The sequence below is a fragment of the Rhipicephalus microplus genome, chromosome 7 (genome assembly GCF_043290135.1).
Source record: "Rhipicephalus microplus isolate Deutch F79 chromosome 7, USDA_Rmic, whole genome shotgun sequence".
NCBI lineage: Eukaryota > Metazoa > Arthropoda > Arachnida > Ixodida > Ixodidae > Rhipicephalus > Rhipicephalus microplus.
In genome coordinates this window covers 31,839,533-31,856,008 of record NC_134706.1, presented here as the reverse complement: position 1 = coordinate 31,856,008, position 16,476 = coordinate 31,839,533, and the positions used below count along the sequence as shown (strand labels likewise).

The 16,476-nt window shown below is 47.2% G+C and overlaps 1 pseudogene; it reads right to left on the bottom strand.

Annotated features, from left to right (window-relative positions):
* Positions 1–1,442: 1,442 nt before the first annotated feature.
* The window catches only part of LOC119186214 (japanin-like-RS), a 28,664-nt pseudogene continuing 13,630 nt past the window's right edge, over positions 1,443–16,476 (bottom strand).

Here is a 16,476-nt window from a genome sequence, read left to right as displayed (position 1 = left end):
CCATCGACAAGTGCTGAAACCGAAGATGGTCAGAAGAGACGAGTGAAGCTGGTCAGCAAGTTGTGGCGACAAGCCAGTGGAGGTGGGATCCGTCGTCAAAAATGGGATGTGTTCCCGGAACAGTCCGGAGCTGTATTCTCCCCATGGCCCTGGAGGCGAACCTGGAGGGACCTGGCGAACGAGCGCACCTGACATCCGAGCCCCGTGGAAGCAGCTCGTCTTTCCGGTGCATTGTCTGGCGGCGGGGGTGCTGTTATGCCAGCGAGTCCTCGTCAAATGTCCCTGCCTCTGAAAAAGGCAATCTGGGTCAAGGCCAGCCCGCCGTCTGCCTGACGCGAACATCTCAACGGCGTGAACACGCGCGGCGCCTCTCTCGCCCACGTGCATTGAGTCAGCGGCGCACGTGACAGCGAGCCGGCGTTCTCGTGTCTGGTGGTCTGACGCATGGCGCGGCAACCCCATTGGAGGAATCTGCTCTGACGACCAGCGGCGCTTCTGATTGGACGTTTTGGTTGGACCCGGTGCAAATAAAAGAAGCCCTGCGGCGTGTCGCGATCGGCGGTCCTATGTGAGAGGCGTCCCCGTGTCGGAGTGCCGACATGTGTGTGAGTCAGCGGTCTTAGGCGAAAGGCTGAACTATGTGTTAGAGAGAAGAGCTCGGCTCTTCGAGTCTCTGTCGGCCCCAGTGCCGAAATTGTAACGCCTCTGTATATATGCTGTACATAAACCTTGTTTGACTCACCGTCGTCTCGTCCGCTCGTCTGAACAGCTCTGCGCAGAAGCAGTCGCGAGCTGAGAAACATACGCTACCAAACGGCTGGTGACCTTCCCGGCGGAGTCGGAAGCAGTGGCGCCTCCGGGGCCGTGTTGGCGTCGCCGTCTTTCGCAACAGTGGTGGCTTCGGCGGGATCGGTCCGTCGTTCGCAACAGCGCACTTCCAATGCAGACGCTCCTGAGATCTTGAGTACCATGAGACTACAGCGCCACCATTACTGTCACCCGCCGGAGAATCAGCCGAGATGCGGCGCGGCCGCCTCATTCATTCTAAAATCCCTTTATTACATATATATGGACCTTAATTCATTCCACTGCCCCCTTCTAGTACTGTGCACAGTAATGGTGGCAGCGCGGTTGCCAGCCCAGCTAGGGCACTTTTCGTTCTCGTGCCCGCCAACCTGATGTCACGTGAATACAACCTATAAAGTAGACGGAGGGATGACCGGTGCCGTAGCTCTGTTGATAGAGTATCGGGCGCGTCATTCGAAGGTCGCAGGTTCGTTGCTTATAGACGAAACGTTATCCTTCTTTCGCTTTTCCTTAGCATCATTGTGTGTTAGTTCCCAGTAATATTGTGCCTAAGAATAAAACGAGCATTTAAAGTAACACTTTTTTTCCTTCACGAGTTATACATAGCACATGCTCGACAAAACTCACGCAAAAGATTATTCAGTTCCTTGCATAAATCGAAAAAGGCATTTTTATTTTCAGCCTTCAAAGCACTTCTCATTAAACGGAACAAACAAAGGGTCTGGGCAGATAGTAGAAAATGTTTTGTTTATCGCCTCTGGAAGTCTCTCCACGTGTTTTTTGTCACCCAGAGGGAGCATTTTGACGGTCCATCTGCGTAATATAAACATTTTATGTCAGTACGATTTCACAACGCTTCCGTGACATGTAAGGTTGCGTAAATTACCGAGGAATGTTTACACTCAAGCTTTTGTTTAATTTCTGACCTGGAGTGCTTCAACAAGATGTTCAAATTGTTCACAGAAACGTGTAGAAAACAGCATGTGACCTAGACGAATGCATATTCAGTTATTAGGTAGATTTCAAGTTTAATCTGCAAGTGCCTGTAATGGACAGATGAAAAAATCCTGACATGATGGGAAGTATTGGTTCACTTGTTAGTGTGTGATATTTAGAGTCAACGAATTTCAATGCATTTCTTATGAAAATTTGAGAAAATTCCTGCATAGTGTATGGAATAACTAGCAACGAGTATGGTCTGTTCGAAAATGTGCGCAACGTACGCAGAAAATATGCTTTCAGAAAAAAAAAGAGAGAAGCAAAGACAGTCACATTCAATAGCCTAGTAAAAATGACTCGAAAGAAATATAAGCTGATTGGGAGCGCCAACACGAGGAAACTTTCTTGATCACCTGGTGATATTACAACAAAAGTGTTATGCGCAACATCTCAGGTACCATACTACTCTTCGTTCAGCAACTATAAGCCAGCTTTGTCGGTCTTTCATAAATCGAGGACGTGACACTGCGCTTACCGTCTCGACGTCTTCTGACAGCGCTTCCTACACTATGCCACTTCAACCTTAATACACCAATAGAAATAGACGCAGCCCACAGTGGTATCGGCTTCTGCACTTCTCTTGTGTCAGCTTCATAATGACCTGATAGGACTTCAATGCAGCATCACATCTTCGGTGTATCTTGCTATTGTGTGCACGCTGATCAGCAACTGCCCGCATCACCCATACAGTTGTCCTTGCGACGTAGTTACAGGCCACAAGGCTCTTTGCCGACTTTCCTAATGCACGCACAGTAGCCGAGTTTGTCACTACTCTTCCACAATATAGCACTGCACGCTGATGGTATACAATATAAAAATAAAGCTGCAAGCAACCAAACTGTAATGCCCTGTCCATGTCACCAATACGAGTATTCTACCTGCCACACCACGTTGTGCTCAACTCATGTGTACTGCATCATTGTTTTAGTGTAGTTACACTACTTCTATAAAACACCCTACTCAACTTCATCATTTGGTCACCCAGCCTTCTAGTATCTCGCTCGCTTCGTCTCCAACCATCGCGTTTTCCTATAAGCAGTTGCATCTCTACCATTGTCGCGAACTAGACAATAGTAAATAGGCTATACGTTAAGAAGTGGATCCTTTTCTACAGTTATTTTCCTTCTTTCTGTCTTTCTGTCCTTCCTTTTTCGTAGTTATTCACAATTTCCTCAAGCTGTTTTTTTTATGCTTATGAGTTTCTACTCCAGATATGCTACCTGCGAGCCATGCTTACTTCAGTTGCAAATCTTAATTGCTGGTGCCCGAAAGCCACCCATAAACTGTCCATTGGTCATATATTCGCCCCCAGTCGTCCGCCCCACTCACTTTTTGGACTTCGTTCGTGTGAACATGTGGGTGTGACAAGTACTTACTGCAATTGAAAATCAATGGGTCATTTGTGCGATAGACCACTTAATGTTTTTAGGAGCGAAGCTCCTTAAGTCGTGGGCTGTGCGTCCCCTGTATGTAGCCACCTCTAGTTCAGTTCTAAGTATTACGCTAGCCACCGCCCGATCTAAAGGGTACAGCCATATACATCCGTCCATCCGTCCATCCGTCCGTCCATCCATCCATCCATCCATCCATCCATCCATCCATCCATCCATCCATCCATCCATCCATCCATCCATCCATCCATCCATCCGTCCGTCCGTCCGTCCAAAAGATGAAAGATGTTATAAACTAGACGGCGGTACGTGTAGTTGATTATGAAAGATGCGAGGTGTTATAAAATAGGAATGATGCCACATATGGCGCGTGTCATCGTTCGATATAGTGCGGCGACGTACGCTAGGGGGAGCGTTGCAATAAAATCGAGTGGGCAAAATGTACGGAGGATTCATGGTTTACCAGGTTTACCTCCGGAGCTTCGCCCACTCATCATCATTCACTTCGTGGATATGGCGGCATTTTTTTTATTTAAAAACATCTCCGTAGGCAAGTAGCTCTAAAAAGAATGCCCTCCACGTTCTTCTTGAAGGCTAAACTTTGAATTTTTGCGCCCACCGAGAACGCGGCTTGAACGACCAACTGTGCTTTCCCCTCTGACCTTTGGTGCAACACGGTGCCTCCGTAAGAATCTGCTAGGCTTAAAGTGTGTCAGATACACGCTCACCTTCTGTCTATCTTCAAGTTGATTGCAGCGATTACGTCGAATTTCATTCCACTATCACATGTATCCGAATGTCACTATGAGCACATTCACTCTTATATTATCAATGTCACTCTAACGCCCGGTCCAAATACCTTGCATTCGACGGCACGACGGACGCTTAGAAGCAGGCCAGGGAGCGGGTGAAAGGCAATGGGGAGGGGCTCACATCTCGAAGTGCGAGGCTGTCGCGTTTATGAAGCTTGATGGCGCGGGTCCGTCAACGGGAGCAGTCAACTTGCATGCAGAGACGTGATGCTCCGTGCAGGCATGGTCGGCCTGCCTATAGCGGACAGCTTTCGTCGAGCTGTGGTGCTTGACGCAACTGTAAGAACCGTGAGCCAACCCGCACTAGCTGCTATGCTCTCAGTAAGGAACAGAACAGCGGGCCAGGCTAGCACTAAAGCTGGCAACGTCGTCCGGAGTGGAGATTGGACTGCAGCAGCACGGGCGGCCATGTTTCCAGGCCTGGGTCGCTGGCGTCCGATGCTTCTGCTCGCTGTCCTGAGCCTGCCTCTCCTTGGGGGCTCGTCCGAAGTCACTAAGCTTTTCACCATGTATTTGTAACTCGTGGCCCAGTCTTGGCACGCCTAGGTCACCACAGTAATCAGCTTATCGGTTCCATGGCCTCACGCGTTCGGCGCCGACAGGAGGATGCCGAACTCTGCGCGGTGCTCCCACCCTCCCCACGCAGGATTGCCCAATAAGGTCTATTTCTCTCTCTCTCTCTCTCTCTCTCTCTCTCTCGGCGCCGCACCTTCATGATCGTCGTCTCGCTTTATTGTGATAGCAAGTATATGGGCACGTGTGACTGGTTTTTGCCGTTGCCATCACCGTCAAGTCCAGCATATGTACTTATACATATACAAAAGCCAGAAAAAAAAAATAGCTCAGAAAATTGCGCCAGAAAGATAATTTCCTCGCGCCAGAAAAACATTTTTCTGACGCGAGGAATCGAAAGGGGCCTCTCGATCGGCAGTGCAAGGGCGTTAGCCGCTGTGCCATGAAAGCGCACGTCCTTCAACGTTCAAACGGCGAGCTACTTATATGCAATACACACCTGTGGCGGCACGCCGGTCTCGGGGAAAACAACGTGTTTTTAGCATCACCCGCGAGATGGCGAGATGGCGCAATTGATTGATTGATTGATTTGTGGTGTTTAACGTCCCAAAACCACCATATGATTACGAGAGACGCCGTAGTGGAGGGCTCCGGAAATTTTGACCACCTGGGGTTCTTTAACGTGCACCCAAATCTGAGCACACGGGCCTCGACATTTCCGCCTCCATCGGAAATGCAGCCGCCGCAGCCGGGATTTGAACCCGCGACCTGCGGGTCAGCAGCCGAGTACCTTAGGGCGAGATGGCGCAAAGAAAGCGTGCGCCCAGCGTCCCACTCATCGCGATGCGCGCTCTCATGCGCTCGTCTCCGACGCGTACAGTGCACCTTACTTGTGAGTGCACCGTACTTAATAGACCGCCGTGTGCATGCGCGCTTATGTGCTTGGTGTGAGCGAACCAGTGAACCCAGTTGAACGATTTCCTTAGGGCGCTTTCAAGGCATAGTGACCCAAAACCCCATTGTCCCAACTTTCTTATGTGATTCTTGTGTGATTCGTAAAAAAAGAAAAGAGGAAAGTGAGCCCCGTAACTGCCTACATCACAGTGTGGCACCTCAACAGTAGCTCACGAGGGATGGGGGTAAGGAGGGATTAAAAGGATAGGATTAAAGGTATAGAGACAGATACAGCAGGAAGGAGACAGCGTGGCGCAGGGACAGCCACATACGGAAGTTACGAGAAGATAGGAAAGATGGACCCGGTCGCAGGAGTCCGAGGAAGGGGCACCACTAGGCGAGAGCTCTTGTCGGCGTCAGGAGATGGCGTAGGGTGAGCCAGTCGGCCAGAGATGCTCTGTCGTCGGAGATACCGGGGGCACAACCGGTCGGCTCGAAATCCAGTGAGCGAGTCCTTTCAACGGCAGGATTCGTACGGTACAGTGTATTCATGCAAATACATCAGTCGCATGTCCTCTGTTGTGATTGTGCTTTCTCCCGCCTTAAGATCAACTATGATCGTACCAGAACTAGCCCAACAAAAAGTCCTAATAATCTTACCGCTCAGCTCTGACAGAAGTAAAGATTCATCGTCGTATGTCCGTATCACGTACTGCGACTTCACCCCCAAGTTGCTTGCCAAGTAACCTGCAATAGTAACAAGAGTTCTGTAATGTTTAAGGACATCCGCGAATAAAGATTGTGAGACGGTAAATATCAACCTTTATAGTGACTAATATCTTGCACCCATTAAAATATGTGTAACGCAAAGCAAAATACGGCAAGTTGTCAGGTAACTAGTTAATTCTTTCTCATAAAACTGTCTCATAAAACTTACTTAGGATAAAAGACATATACTCTGCCCTTGATGATACCAGCAGCGTGGTTTTCACAAAGGCTCATTTACTGTTGCTCTTAAGTCTTCATTTAAGGGCATTTCTCTTGCGTAATCTTTTCGCCATAACAAAGGTACAAATATTGAACTTCTGTACCGCAAATGTTGTCGAGCTTTAGCAGGGTTTATAGGCTGTTTCTCCGCAGGCACACTACAGGTTTTTTTTTATTACCAAGACAGCAATTATATAGGCACTGTGAACTTGTTTTGGCTTTCACCATGCCCTGTAGTCTATGCACAAATCCCGCAAAATAAAATAGTCTAGAAACATTTTTTTTTCTGAAGCACGTGACCAATCATTTCAATTTGTGAAGACGGTTCCACGGTGTGACGCGTTAAACTACTCAGTCAGAAGCACAACCATTTTCCAACGCATAAACAGGGAGCAAGCATAAACAGGGACAACCGTTATTGTTTTTTATTTGATTTCCAGGTACTATTGATAAATTGGGCCGCAATGGGGCTGGGTAGAAATGCGACACAATTCAATCATGATGTATGAAGTACCAATCTATCATTATAAATCTATAGTGAATGAAATCTGACACAATAACCACCATGTCAAACATACAGCAGCAATACACAGGTGATAAAAGGGTAAACAAGAAAAAAATTACATCACGATATTTCGTTCACTTACATCACTTACAATACAGATATATTATCTCACCTATTTCCCAGTATTCTACACAAATATAGTATTACTATGATGCAATTCACATGCTACACCCAATCGCAACATTCAGAAAAGAATTTAACATTCATGAAGATAAAGTGAGAAGATATTTTGTAGTGTTTGATTCAAATATTCCTACACTTTCAGAATCCCGTATAGCCCCTGGTAAATTATTCGAGTGTTTTGTGGTTCTCGAAAAACAAAAGTATGCGTATGTATTTACGCGAAATTGAGTGATTAGAAAGTTTCTGAGGTAGTCACTTCGAAAGTTCCGGACATGTCGCGGAATGAACTATGTCGCTACATCAAAGCTAAAGTAAACAACCTAGTTAACAACACCGAGGCTCAAAAGTGGTTATGAAGAAAAATATGCGCACTTATGCGATACAAACATGTCGCGACAAGAATGTTGCGAATACGTGCAATAATAAGGAAGTTCCGTAACTTCAGTTGGTTTCAAACATTCGTTTCAGTTGGTTTCAAACTTTCCCGTGGCCTCGTCACCCTTCTCCGCCATAGGGAGGGGAAAGGCGTTGCCCGTCACGGTGACTCCACCCATTTCGGCAACGTGACACGACGTCAGTTATACGTCACCGGCGCGCAGCCAATGACTGAACAGGACATTCCCGACATGAGCACGTGTCATGGCGGTCTGGGGAGGAAGCGTGGTGCGAGGAGCACACCTCTCTTTGCGCAAAGTCGAGAGCCACCTCTTTCTCTCGGAGGCTCTCGTTTTGGCAGTACCGTTTCTCCCGGTAGTTTCGAAATCTACAAAACGACGGCAGAGAGCAGCACAAGAAAATAAAAATGCCGACAGCCGAAACTGCATCACCACAGGGCCAAGGCACTGTTTTGTAGCACCAATGGTCAATCGACAAGCTCAGTGGCCCGTCAAGTTGCCCAGTGGTAGGTGCTCTGTGGCTCGCATCGCTGCGCGTAGGGGGGATCGGTTAGAAGGAAAGAGGTGCGAGAATTTTTTCGAAATGGAGGGTCTGCGTGGCGTGCAGTGCTGTATTATCTAATATTCAGAAAGGGTGATCGGCGTTGTCTACTGTACGAAATGCCGAGCTTGTTCGAGGGGTGTAAAAAAAGAAGTCGTAACCTGCTTACTCCCCTTTTAACTGTGTTATGAGAAAGCAAGAGCACGAAGTTTAATCTGGCTATGTGATGGCATTTCAATGGGTTAAGTAAGTTTAGTTCTTGCAGCATCTCTTTCACAGAATCAGTTAGGGAGTACCCAGAAAGAATAAATCAGGCCACACTCCTTCAATTTCACTGATCAATTCCTTCTGATAAGGTTCTCATAAGATACTTTCATATGCAAGTGTAGTCCTTACTGTTGCTAAATACTCCATTAACTTTAGTGAGGCTAGAGCGAGATTTAATTTGCGACGTAGGAACTCCCCTTTTTCAGCGGTAGAAGAAAGATAGCGATGGTGGTATGAAAATTTCTGACGTGCTTCAGCGCCAAAAACTTGAACTGGCTAAGTTTTTGCTCCAATTGATCGAAAAATTCAAAATCTTACATCGTAGTTGAAACATCATTTTCGGCATTAACGTTCTAGTAAGCACGGAGGGCTCATTTATCTTGAATCTCAAATTAAACGCCTGAGATACGTTTCCCGACCTTGACCACACTGATTTCCCGTCATTGACATTTTTAAACTCTTTAAAAAAGTTCTAGCGAAGCCGTGTCATAGACGTAGAAGCCAAAGCCAAAAAAAAAAACGGTACTCAATAAACGAAAGAAAGAAATCGAGGAGGTGGGCTATGCCTTTTACGGGGCCTCGTAAGAGTCACGCCTTGTCCTTTTTCTTTATGCCATTACGTGATCCCTTGGCACATGACCACATAACTGTGTATGTAGCAAAATACCCTCGCCACCACGCCTTGTAGATCATTATTCAAAACATTCTCAATACAACCCAGGAAAATATACCAGTGTACCGAGGCTACCTGGGACTACATGAAAATACCTGATTTTACCAGGACTTTTGAGAGCCTATTCGTGGTTCCACACCTTCCTCTCTGATAGCTGGAACACTCGCTGTCTGCAGAAATGGTGACACGAGTGTCATACCACCCTGTCTCATTATGTTGCTGAAGTTGTGCGTTGCATCGGAAAACAACAATGTCGCAGGACTACGATCCTCTGGGGATAAAAGGAGGCTTCTCGCGTATCTTTTCCTCTTCGTACCTTTCTCTTTCCCGTTAAAAAAAAAGAACAGTCGGCCTACAGCACTAGGGTTGTTAAGTCCTTTTAGGTGTATTAACGCGGTAGCGTTAAAGATCTCGTTTCGCAGAAACTCCTGTGTTGGCGTTGGCTTCGGTATCGGCGTCACTGTCGGTGTGGGCGTTGTCGTCGTTTGTTGTGAGTGAAAAATCGTCATCTCATGTGTGTCTGAAAAAAAAATCGTGGTCACGTTGATGGCTGAATAGTTCGCCGCACGACTATTAGGCCCTTAGTTAAAAGTCTTGCAGAAAAAACATAAAGGTATTCGGACGACATCACGTGGGTATGGTGGCCTGACTTCAACGGGTCAAGTGCGCAATCAGCCGACAATTAAAAAAAAAAGCGTTGTCTTCGGCACGCACTTCTTCTTACAAGAACGCAATACATGCTTTGATGATGGTCCAGATGAATATTGTGGATCTGCAAGCTTTGTCTTTAAGTGTGGAACGTGATAACCCTATCCTGTATACCTAGCGCATACTTCAACCACTTAGCGCCTACATTTTGTTGATGTTACTTGAAAAGTTTAAACTGTAAATTAATATTACGTAATTGATAATGTTGCAAGTGGCTTGTGTCAGTGAAGCTTTTGCATATATCTACATTTTGTGTGATAGGTAGCCCGTTTTCAACTACAAGCAGTTATGCGCGTGAAATCTTTTCAAGCTCGCTGTGCACCCACTAACGTGGTCCTATACATAATGGAATACGCACAGTAACGTGTGTGTCCTTAGAAATGAACGGGCGCCTTTAAACCTTGAAGTGGCGAAAGTCATGACATGTCCTGACGCTCGATGACAATTAGCGCACGTACCACGCAATGTTACTGCGATATTGCATGCTGTATTGTGAAGCATGTATACAGGACGCGCATGTGTGTTTGTAAAGCGAGAACGTTATTAGACAGTTATAGTTTAGCGTCTGCGTGATAGCGTAGGTTAAGAGAATGGCGTTACCGTGCAACAAAGGTTCGTTGTGGGCATTGTCTTATAGTTTAGCGGAATAGCGTTTACGTGGTTTACGTGCCCCAGCTGGGATGATGGCGCCACCTATTACATCAATAATAAGTTAAAGAACAGAGAAAATGAAAAATAAAACGATAATGTTTGCCTATGCCACCACGCGAAGCATTGTTAGAAGTTTATTTTAGTAATAATCAAGGTAAATCATTGTGAACCACGCACCAAATGCGAAAACATCTATGTTGCCAATTTGTTTACATTGATCTTGTAGGTAGGCCTAGACGCGTTCGAAATGGGAAGCTATCTGAAAAACTACGCAGACTTATCCGTAATAATCGGTCATCGGAGCTAACTGAAGGCAAGCGAAGCTATTTTGGACAGTCGTATGCAGTGAACAAGGTGAATATTTCAACAACTACGCCAAAATCACTTCGAAGCGGGCGTCCGAGAGTGCCACCATGTTACGCATATGGTGAGCGGTATGGGTAACGCACGTATCTGCGCATGCGCACTTCGATTCGGGTATCACGGTACGCCCGGTATCCCGGTAAGCCTGGTATACTATAGCTCTCTATTTTCGCTGCACTACCAAGCAGGCACGTGTATTACCGAGCAGGCACGTGACTTTGTGGTATAACATCTGCTTGCCAAGCAAACGGCCGGGTTTCGATCCTCACTCGCACACGGAAGCTTTTAGTATTTTTTTTTGCATCTTTCTCTATTTTGCGATCACGCACAAGATGATGACTTTTCGCTCTCAACCAACGACACCGACGCCCGCATTTCTGCGAGACGATCAGTTACACGCTATCGCTTTAAAATTGACTATGTATTCACAGATGCTTCACAGTTCTCAGTGTCTGTTCAAACCACTACTAAAGCTATAAATACGTTTACGCTGAAATATTGCTTACTTGCTATGACAATAACAATGTTCTATGTAAATACAAAGCACAATACACTGTCTCTTTAGTATCGTTACCCACCTTGGGCCTTTTTGAATTCCAGCCGTGGGCAAGTAAACAGCGCGCTGAGACGGTCAGTGGTTTCGCAGCACGAGTTATGGCTTTCTGCGAGAGATGACGCAACGGTTTTTGCGATGCACGGGGTTGTGTGTGGAGTATAGTGTGAGTCGGTTTCGTAAGTTTTGTCCTTGCGCAAATGCACAGGACTGTGGCTGGTAAATAGTGACCTCTGTGTGCTTTGTCGGTACGCGTTTCATGCTGTGGTGTCGACTTTGGAAAAGAAGAATGCATGGCTAGAGAATAAGATTATCTATTCAGATTGGGCCATCGTTGATCACGTTGACTTGCCCTGCGCACGTGAATAGGTTCGACAGACAAACCTTATAAGTACCACTCTAAAGTAGCACAACACAAGTAAAAGTCAGAGTAACCAAGTTCAGCTCAGCTTACACTGCACTCAAGTTAAACATAATTTATCTGTGGCTTAGCTCGGCTCTGCCTGCATATACGCAGCGCGATTTCCCTCCTGGCAAAGCCGCTTTGTTACACGTTCCTCATTTTGCTGCGGTGTCTCGCCAGGCCGTTCATCTGTCTGTCCGTTCTTCTTGTGCTCAACCGCTAATTGCCAGGTCTCTACGTCAGGATCCAATGACCTCCGATTTTCTGCTCTTCTGTGCCGTTGAGCAGCAATTTCGCTGTCCTTGTACATGGCTATATCGCAGTGGCAAACACCCCGCTATATGTATACACCACCAGTGATACTTCCGCGCATGCGCGCAATTCCAGGCGGCAACTGCGCAACGCAGCAGAGGCTCACAGCTGGACACACGCCGGCGCCAGTGCATCTGCAACGGCTATGACGCCACTCCTCTGGAATACGCAGATCGGCGAGGAGCTCTGTGGGGTGTGTGGCTCCGGCGCGCCCGCTGTGCGCCGTATAACTTGGCCGCTTCTCGAGCACGCGCAGCTCAGCTCTCGATAAGCCACGCGAAACTGCTCAACCTCAGCCACTGTAGCGCATGCCAGAAAACTGGCATTTCCTCGCGGCACAAGAGCAGTGTGTAAGAGAGATAATCAACATGGCTGATACTGCTCGTGCAGCAAAAGGGTGTCTCAGCGTGGAAATGCTCGCATCGACCAATTATTGATTGATATGTGGGGTTTAATGACCCTAAATCAGCATATGATTATGAGAGACGCCGTAGTGGAGGGCTCCGGAAATTTCCGACCACCTGGCATTCTTTAACGTGCACCCAATTCTGAGTTCATAGGCCTACAACATTTACGCCTCTCTCGGAAATCGCATCGACCAAGTATTTTGCGATCGTTTTGCGACGGTTTGTAATAATCCTTATGACCATTTCACCATAACAAAACACTTAGTGGGGCTAGTTGCTGATTTTAGTAAGTGTTATCCACAGCCAAAAGCGAAAGCAGAACTGCAGAAGACGAAGGCGTGCGCGAGAGCGACTAACTTAAAGCTTGTGAACTTCAGAACGCCGACGAGCTAAGCCAGCGTGGTTGACGAAACGAGGAGCGCCAGGCCTTCGACCTGCGGGACCAAAGGAACTGACCTGGTGCCACCAGACCAGCCGGGACAACCATGCCGGCTCCCTGCGCTGAACGACTGCTCCTGCCCGGACTTTTGGGGTGTTTTCCAACTTGAGAGCCAGGGCAAACTGCCGATTGCGTGCCGCATGGTATCCGAGTTCAATCATCCAGCCGCCCCGCCGCGGTGGTCTAGTGGCTAAGGTAATCGGCTGCTGACTCGCAGGTTGCGGTATCGAATCCCGGCTGCGGCGGCTGCATTTCCGATGGAGGTGGAAATGCTGTAAGCCCGTGTGCTCAGATTTGGGCTCACGTTAAAGAACCCCAGGTGGTCGAAATTTCCGGAGCCCTCCACTACGGCGTCTCTCATAATCGTATGGTGGTTTTGGGACGCTAAACCCCACATATCAATCAATCAATCGATCAATCAATCAATCATCTAGCCAACCAGCGGTTATGGTGCTGATTCGGCTCGGATCTGGCACAACCACGTGCTGAGATCATGACATAGGTGATATGTATGTTGCATTCCGGCACAACCAGGTGCTTAGCACGTGACCTCGATGCCGCGTCGGGCGCATCGTCTTCCGAGTTTCATACTTGAGGTGTTTTCTATTAAGCGGTGTGCGGAACGTTAATTGTACATCTCACGCACTGCAGCTATCTGCAGCCGTCATAGTTGCATCTGACGCAAAAAGTATTGTGCCGAAGGCTAATGTTTAGAGGACAAAAGTAGATATCAAATGCGAAGCATTTCTTGACAAACTTCGGCGACTTTGAGCGTATCTATCTATCTATCTATCTATCTATCTATCTATCTATCTATCTATCTATCTATCTATCTATCTATCTAGCCGCCTACGACTTTTAGCTCTCCTGACCGTTTCGATTATGGTAACAATACCAAACTTGGTATGGCGTAACATGACTATATGACGAGCATATTCGAGTAGTCATAATATGAAAATCATGACATGTATGTGATGATTTACATTTCATGTTCTTGCTGCTCTTGCGGTGGTTTCGTTCACATGACATGTTGCAATACTGGTATGGTATGACATGACTGCATCGCGAACACAAGCAACAGACCTTAACATGAAAATCATGACATGCGTGTCATGTAACAACATGACTACATGCCACGCTCATGGTGCGCTCTCGGTCATTTCGCTAGCTTCGCTTATACAAAATTCGGTATTACGGGGCGTGAATGAATGACGAAGGTATGTGACTGGTGCAAACATGATAAACATGAGATGCGTTTCATGTGAGAACATGACTACATACCACAGTCAAGGCGCCAATACACTTCGACGTGACCCGGCGCGCGTAACTTCGGCGTTGCCATGCTAGGCGCTGGTCCTGACGTATACTCGCAGGCACGCGCTGCGTGCTTTGACGCATGCGCGTCTCAGCGCGTCCGGCGTCACCCCGTCTTGAAAAGAGGGAGACGCAATGTTTTCTGGGTAACGCATTGGCGCCAAATGCAGCATGTCGCATTTCGCGCCGGCTGCCGTCGGGCCGTGACGACGGACGCTGGTCGGTTTTGCTAACGTAGCGTCGCTGTGCCCAACGTGCGCATGCGTCAACGTTACGTTGGAGTTTATTGGGCCCTTCATGATGCACTCGAGGCCGTTTCGCTAGCTCCGTTTATACCAAATTTGGTGTTAGGTGACGTCAATTGATGACGAAGGTATATGACTGGTGCAAACGTAATAATAATGAGACGCGTGTCATGTATGAACATGAGAACATACCACGCTCATAGCGTGCTCGCTACCGTTTCACTAGCTCCACATATACTAAATTTGGCATCACATGACGTGAATAGATGACGAAGATGAACGGCACATCCGAACATGATAATCATAATACGGAACTCGTTTACGGCATAATTTACCTCCACCTCTTAACGTTGTGGTGATTTGAAAGTGGCATATTGGCCTTCCTCATTCGTGCTCCGCATATCATCGATTCCCACTGTATGTGGGATCTGCCATTTTTTTAATGCGAAGCATTTTTTAGCGAAATTCGGCGACTTTGAGCGTATCTATCTATCTATCTATCTATCTATCTATCTATCTATCTATCTATCTATCTATCTATCTATCTATCTATCTATCTATCTATCTATCTAGCCGCCTACGACTTTTAGCTCTCCTGGCCGTTTCGACAATGGCATCGATACCAAACTTGGTATGGCATAACATGACTGTATGAAGAACATATTCGAATAATCATTACTGGAAAATCATGACATATGTGTCATGAATGTCATGATTTATATTTTATGTACCTGCTGCTCTTGTGGTGGTTTCATTCACATCACATGTTTCAGAAATGGTATGGTATGACATGATTGGATGGCGAACATAAGCAACAGATCGACCCCAACATGAAAATCATGACATGCGTGTCATGTAACATGACTACACGCCACGCTCATGATGCGCTCGCGGGCGTTTCGCTAGCGTCACATATGCCATATATTTGGTATTACGTGACGCCAATGGCTGACACAGGTATGTGACTGGTGCAAACAGGATAATCTAGAGATGTGTGTATTGTGAGAACATGAATACATGTTACAGTCAACGCGCCAATACATTTGGACGTGACGCGGTGCACGTGCTCTCCGGCGTTCCATTTCGTGGCGTCACGCCGGCGTTGCCATATACTCGCAGGCGCGCGCCGCGCTGCGTTGCTTTGACGCATGCGCGTTTCAGCGCATCCGGCGTCCCTCTTTCACAAAAAGAGGGAGACGCAGTGTTGTCTGGGTTACGCATCGGCGCGAAATGCTGGATGTCACATTTCGCGCCGGTTGCCGTCGGGCCGTGCCGACGGACGCTGGTAGCGCCGGTTGCACCTGGCGTCAACTATACAATGCTCGCGTGTTGCTGTGTTGCTAACGTAGCGTCACCGTGCCCAGCGTGCGTGCGCGTCAACGCTACATTGAGGTATTTTGGGCCCTTCATGGTGCGCTCGTGGGCGTTTCGCTAGCTCCACATATACTAAATTTGGTATCACGTGACTTGAATAGATGACGACAATCATGACACGTAAGTCATGCAGGATATCATTTACCTCCACCTCATATCATTGTGGTGATTTTAAAGTGAGATATCAACCTTTCTCATTTGCGCTTCGCATATTATCGATTCCCACTGTACGTGGGATAGGCCAACTTTTTTTTTACAGGGGTACATTTTTGGAACTGAACAAATAAATAAATGCGGTCTCTGGTAAATACGGCTTATGAACGAGGCCTGTCCTCTATCACATCGTTTAGCCGCCGCTGACGATGATGATGAAGAAGAAGTGCGTTCCAGACCACGCAATTTTCCTGTCGTCATGGCACAGCATGAAACGTAATATGATGTCGTCAAGATGATGTATGCGTCAAGATGATGTCACTCGTGAGGATAAATAACAAGCGCGTTCCGAACCATACACACACACACACACACACACACACACAATCTCTCTCTGTCGTCATGGCACAACACATACATGATGCCCACTATATGCCATGATGACGCTGATGACAATGATGATTATAGACGACTAGATTGTGCAGAATATGACGTCTCAATATTTGCTATACCACGCATTTCGTATGACTGTAAACAACCAACAACCAGCAGGGGAACGTGCACAGACCTCGTCTTTGCCAACTTCA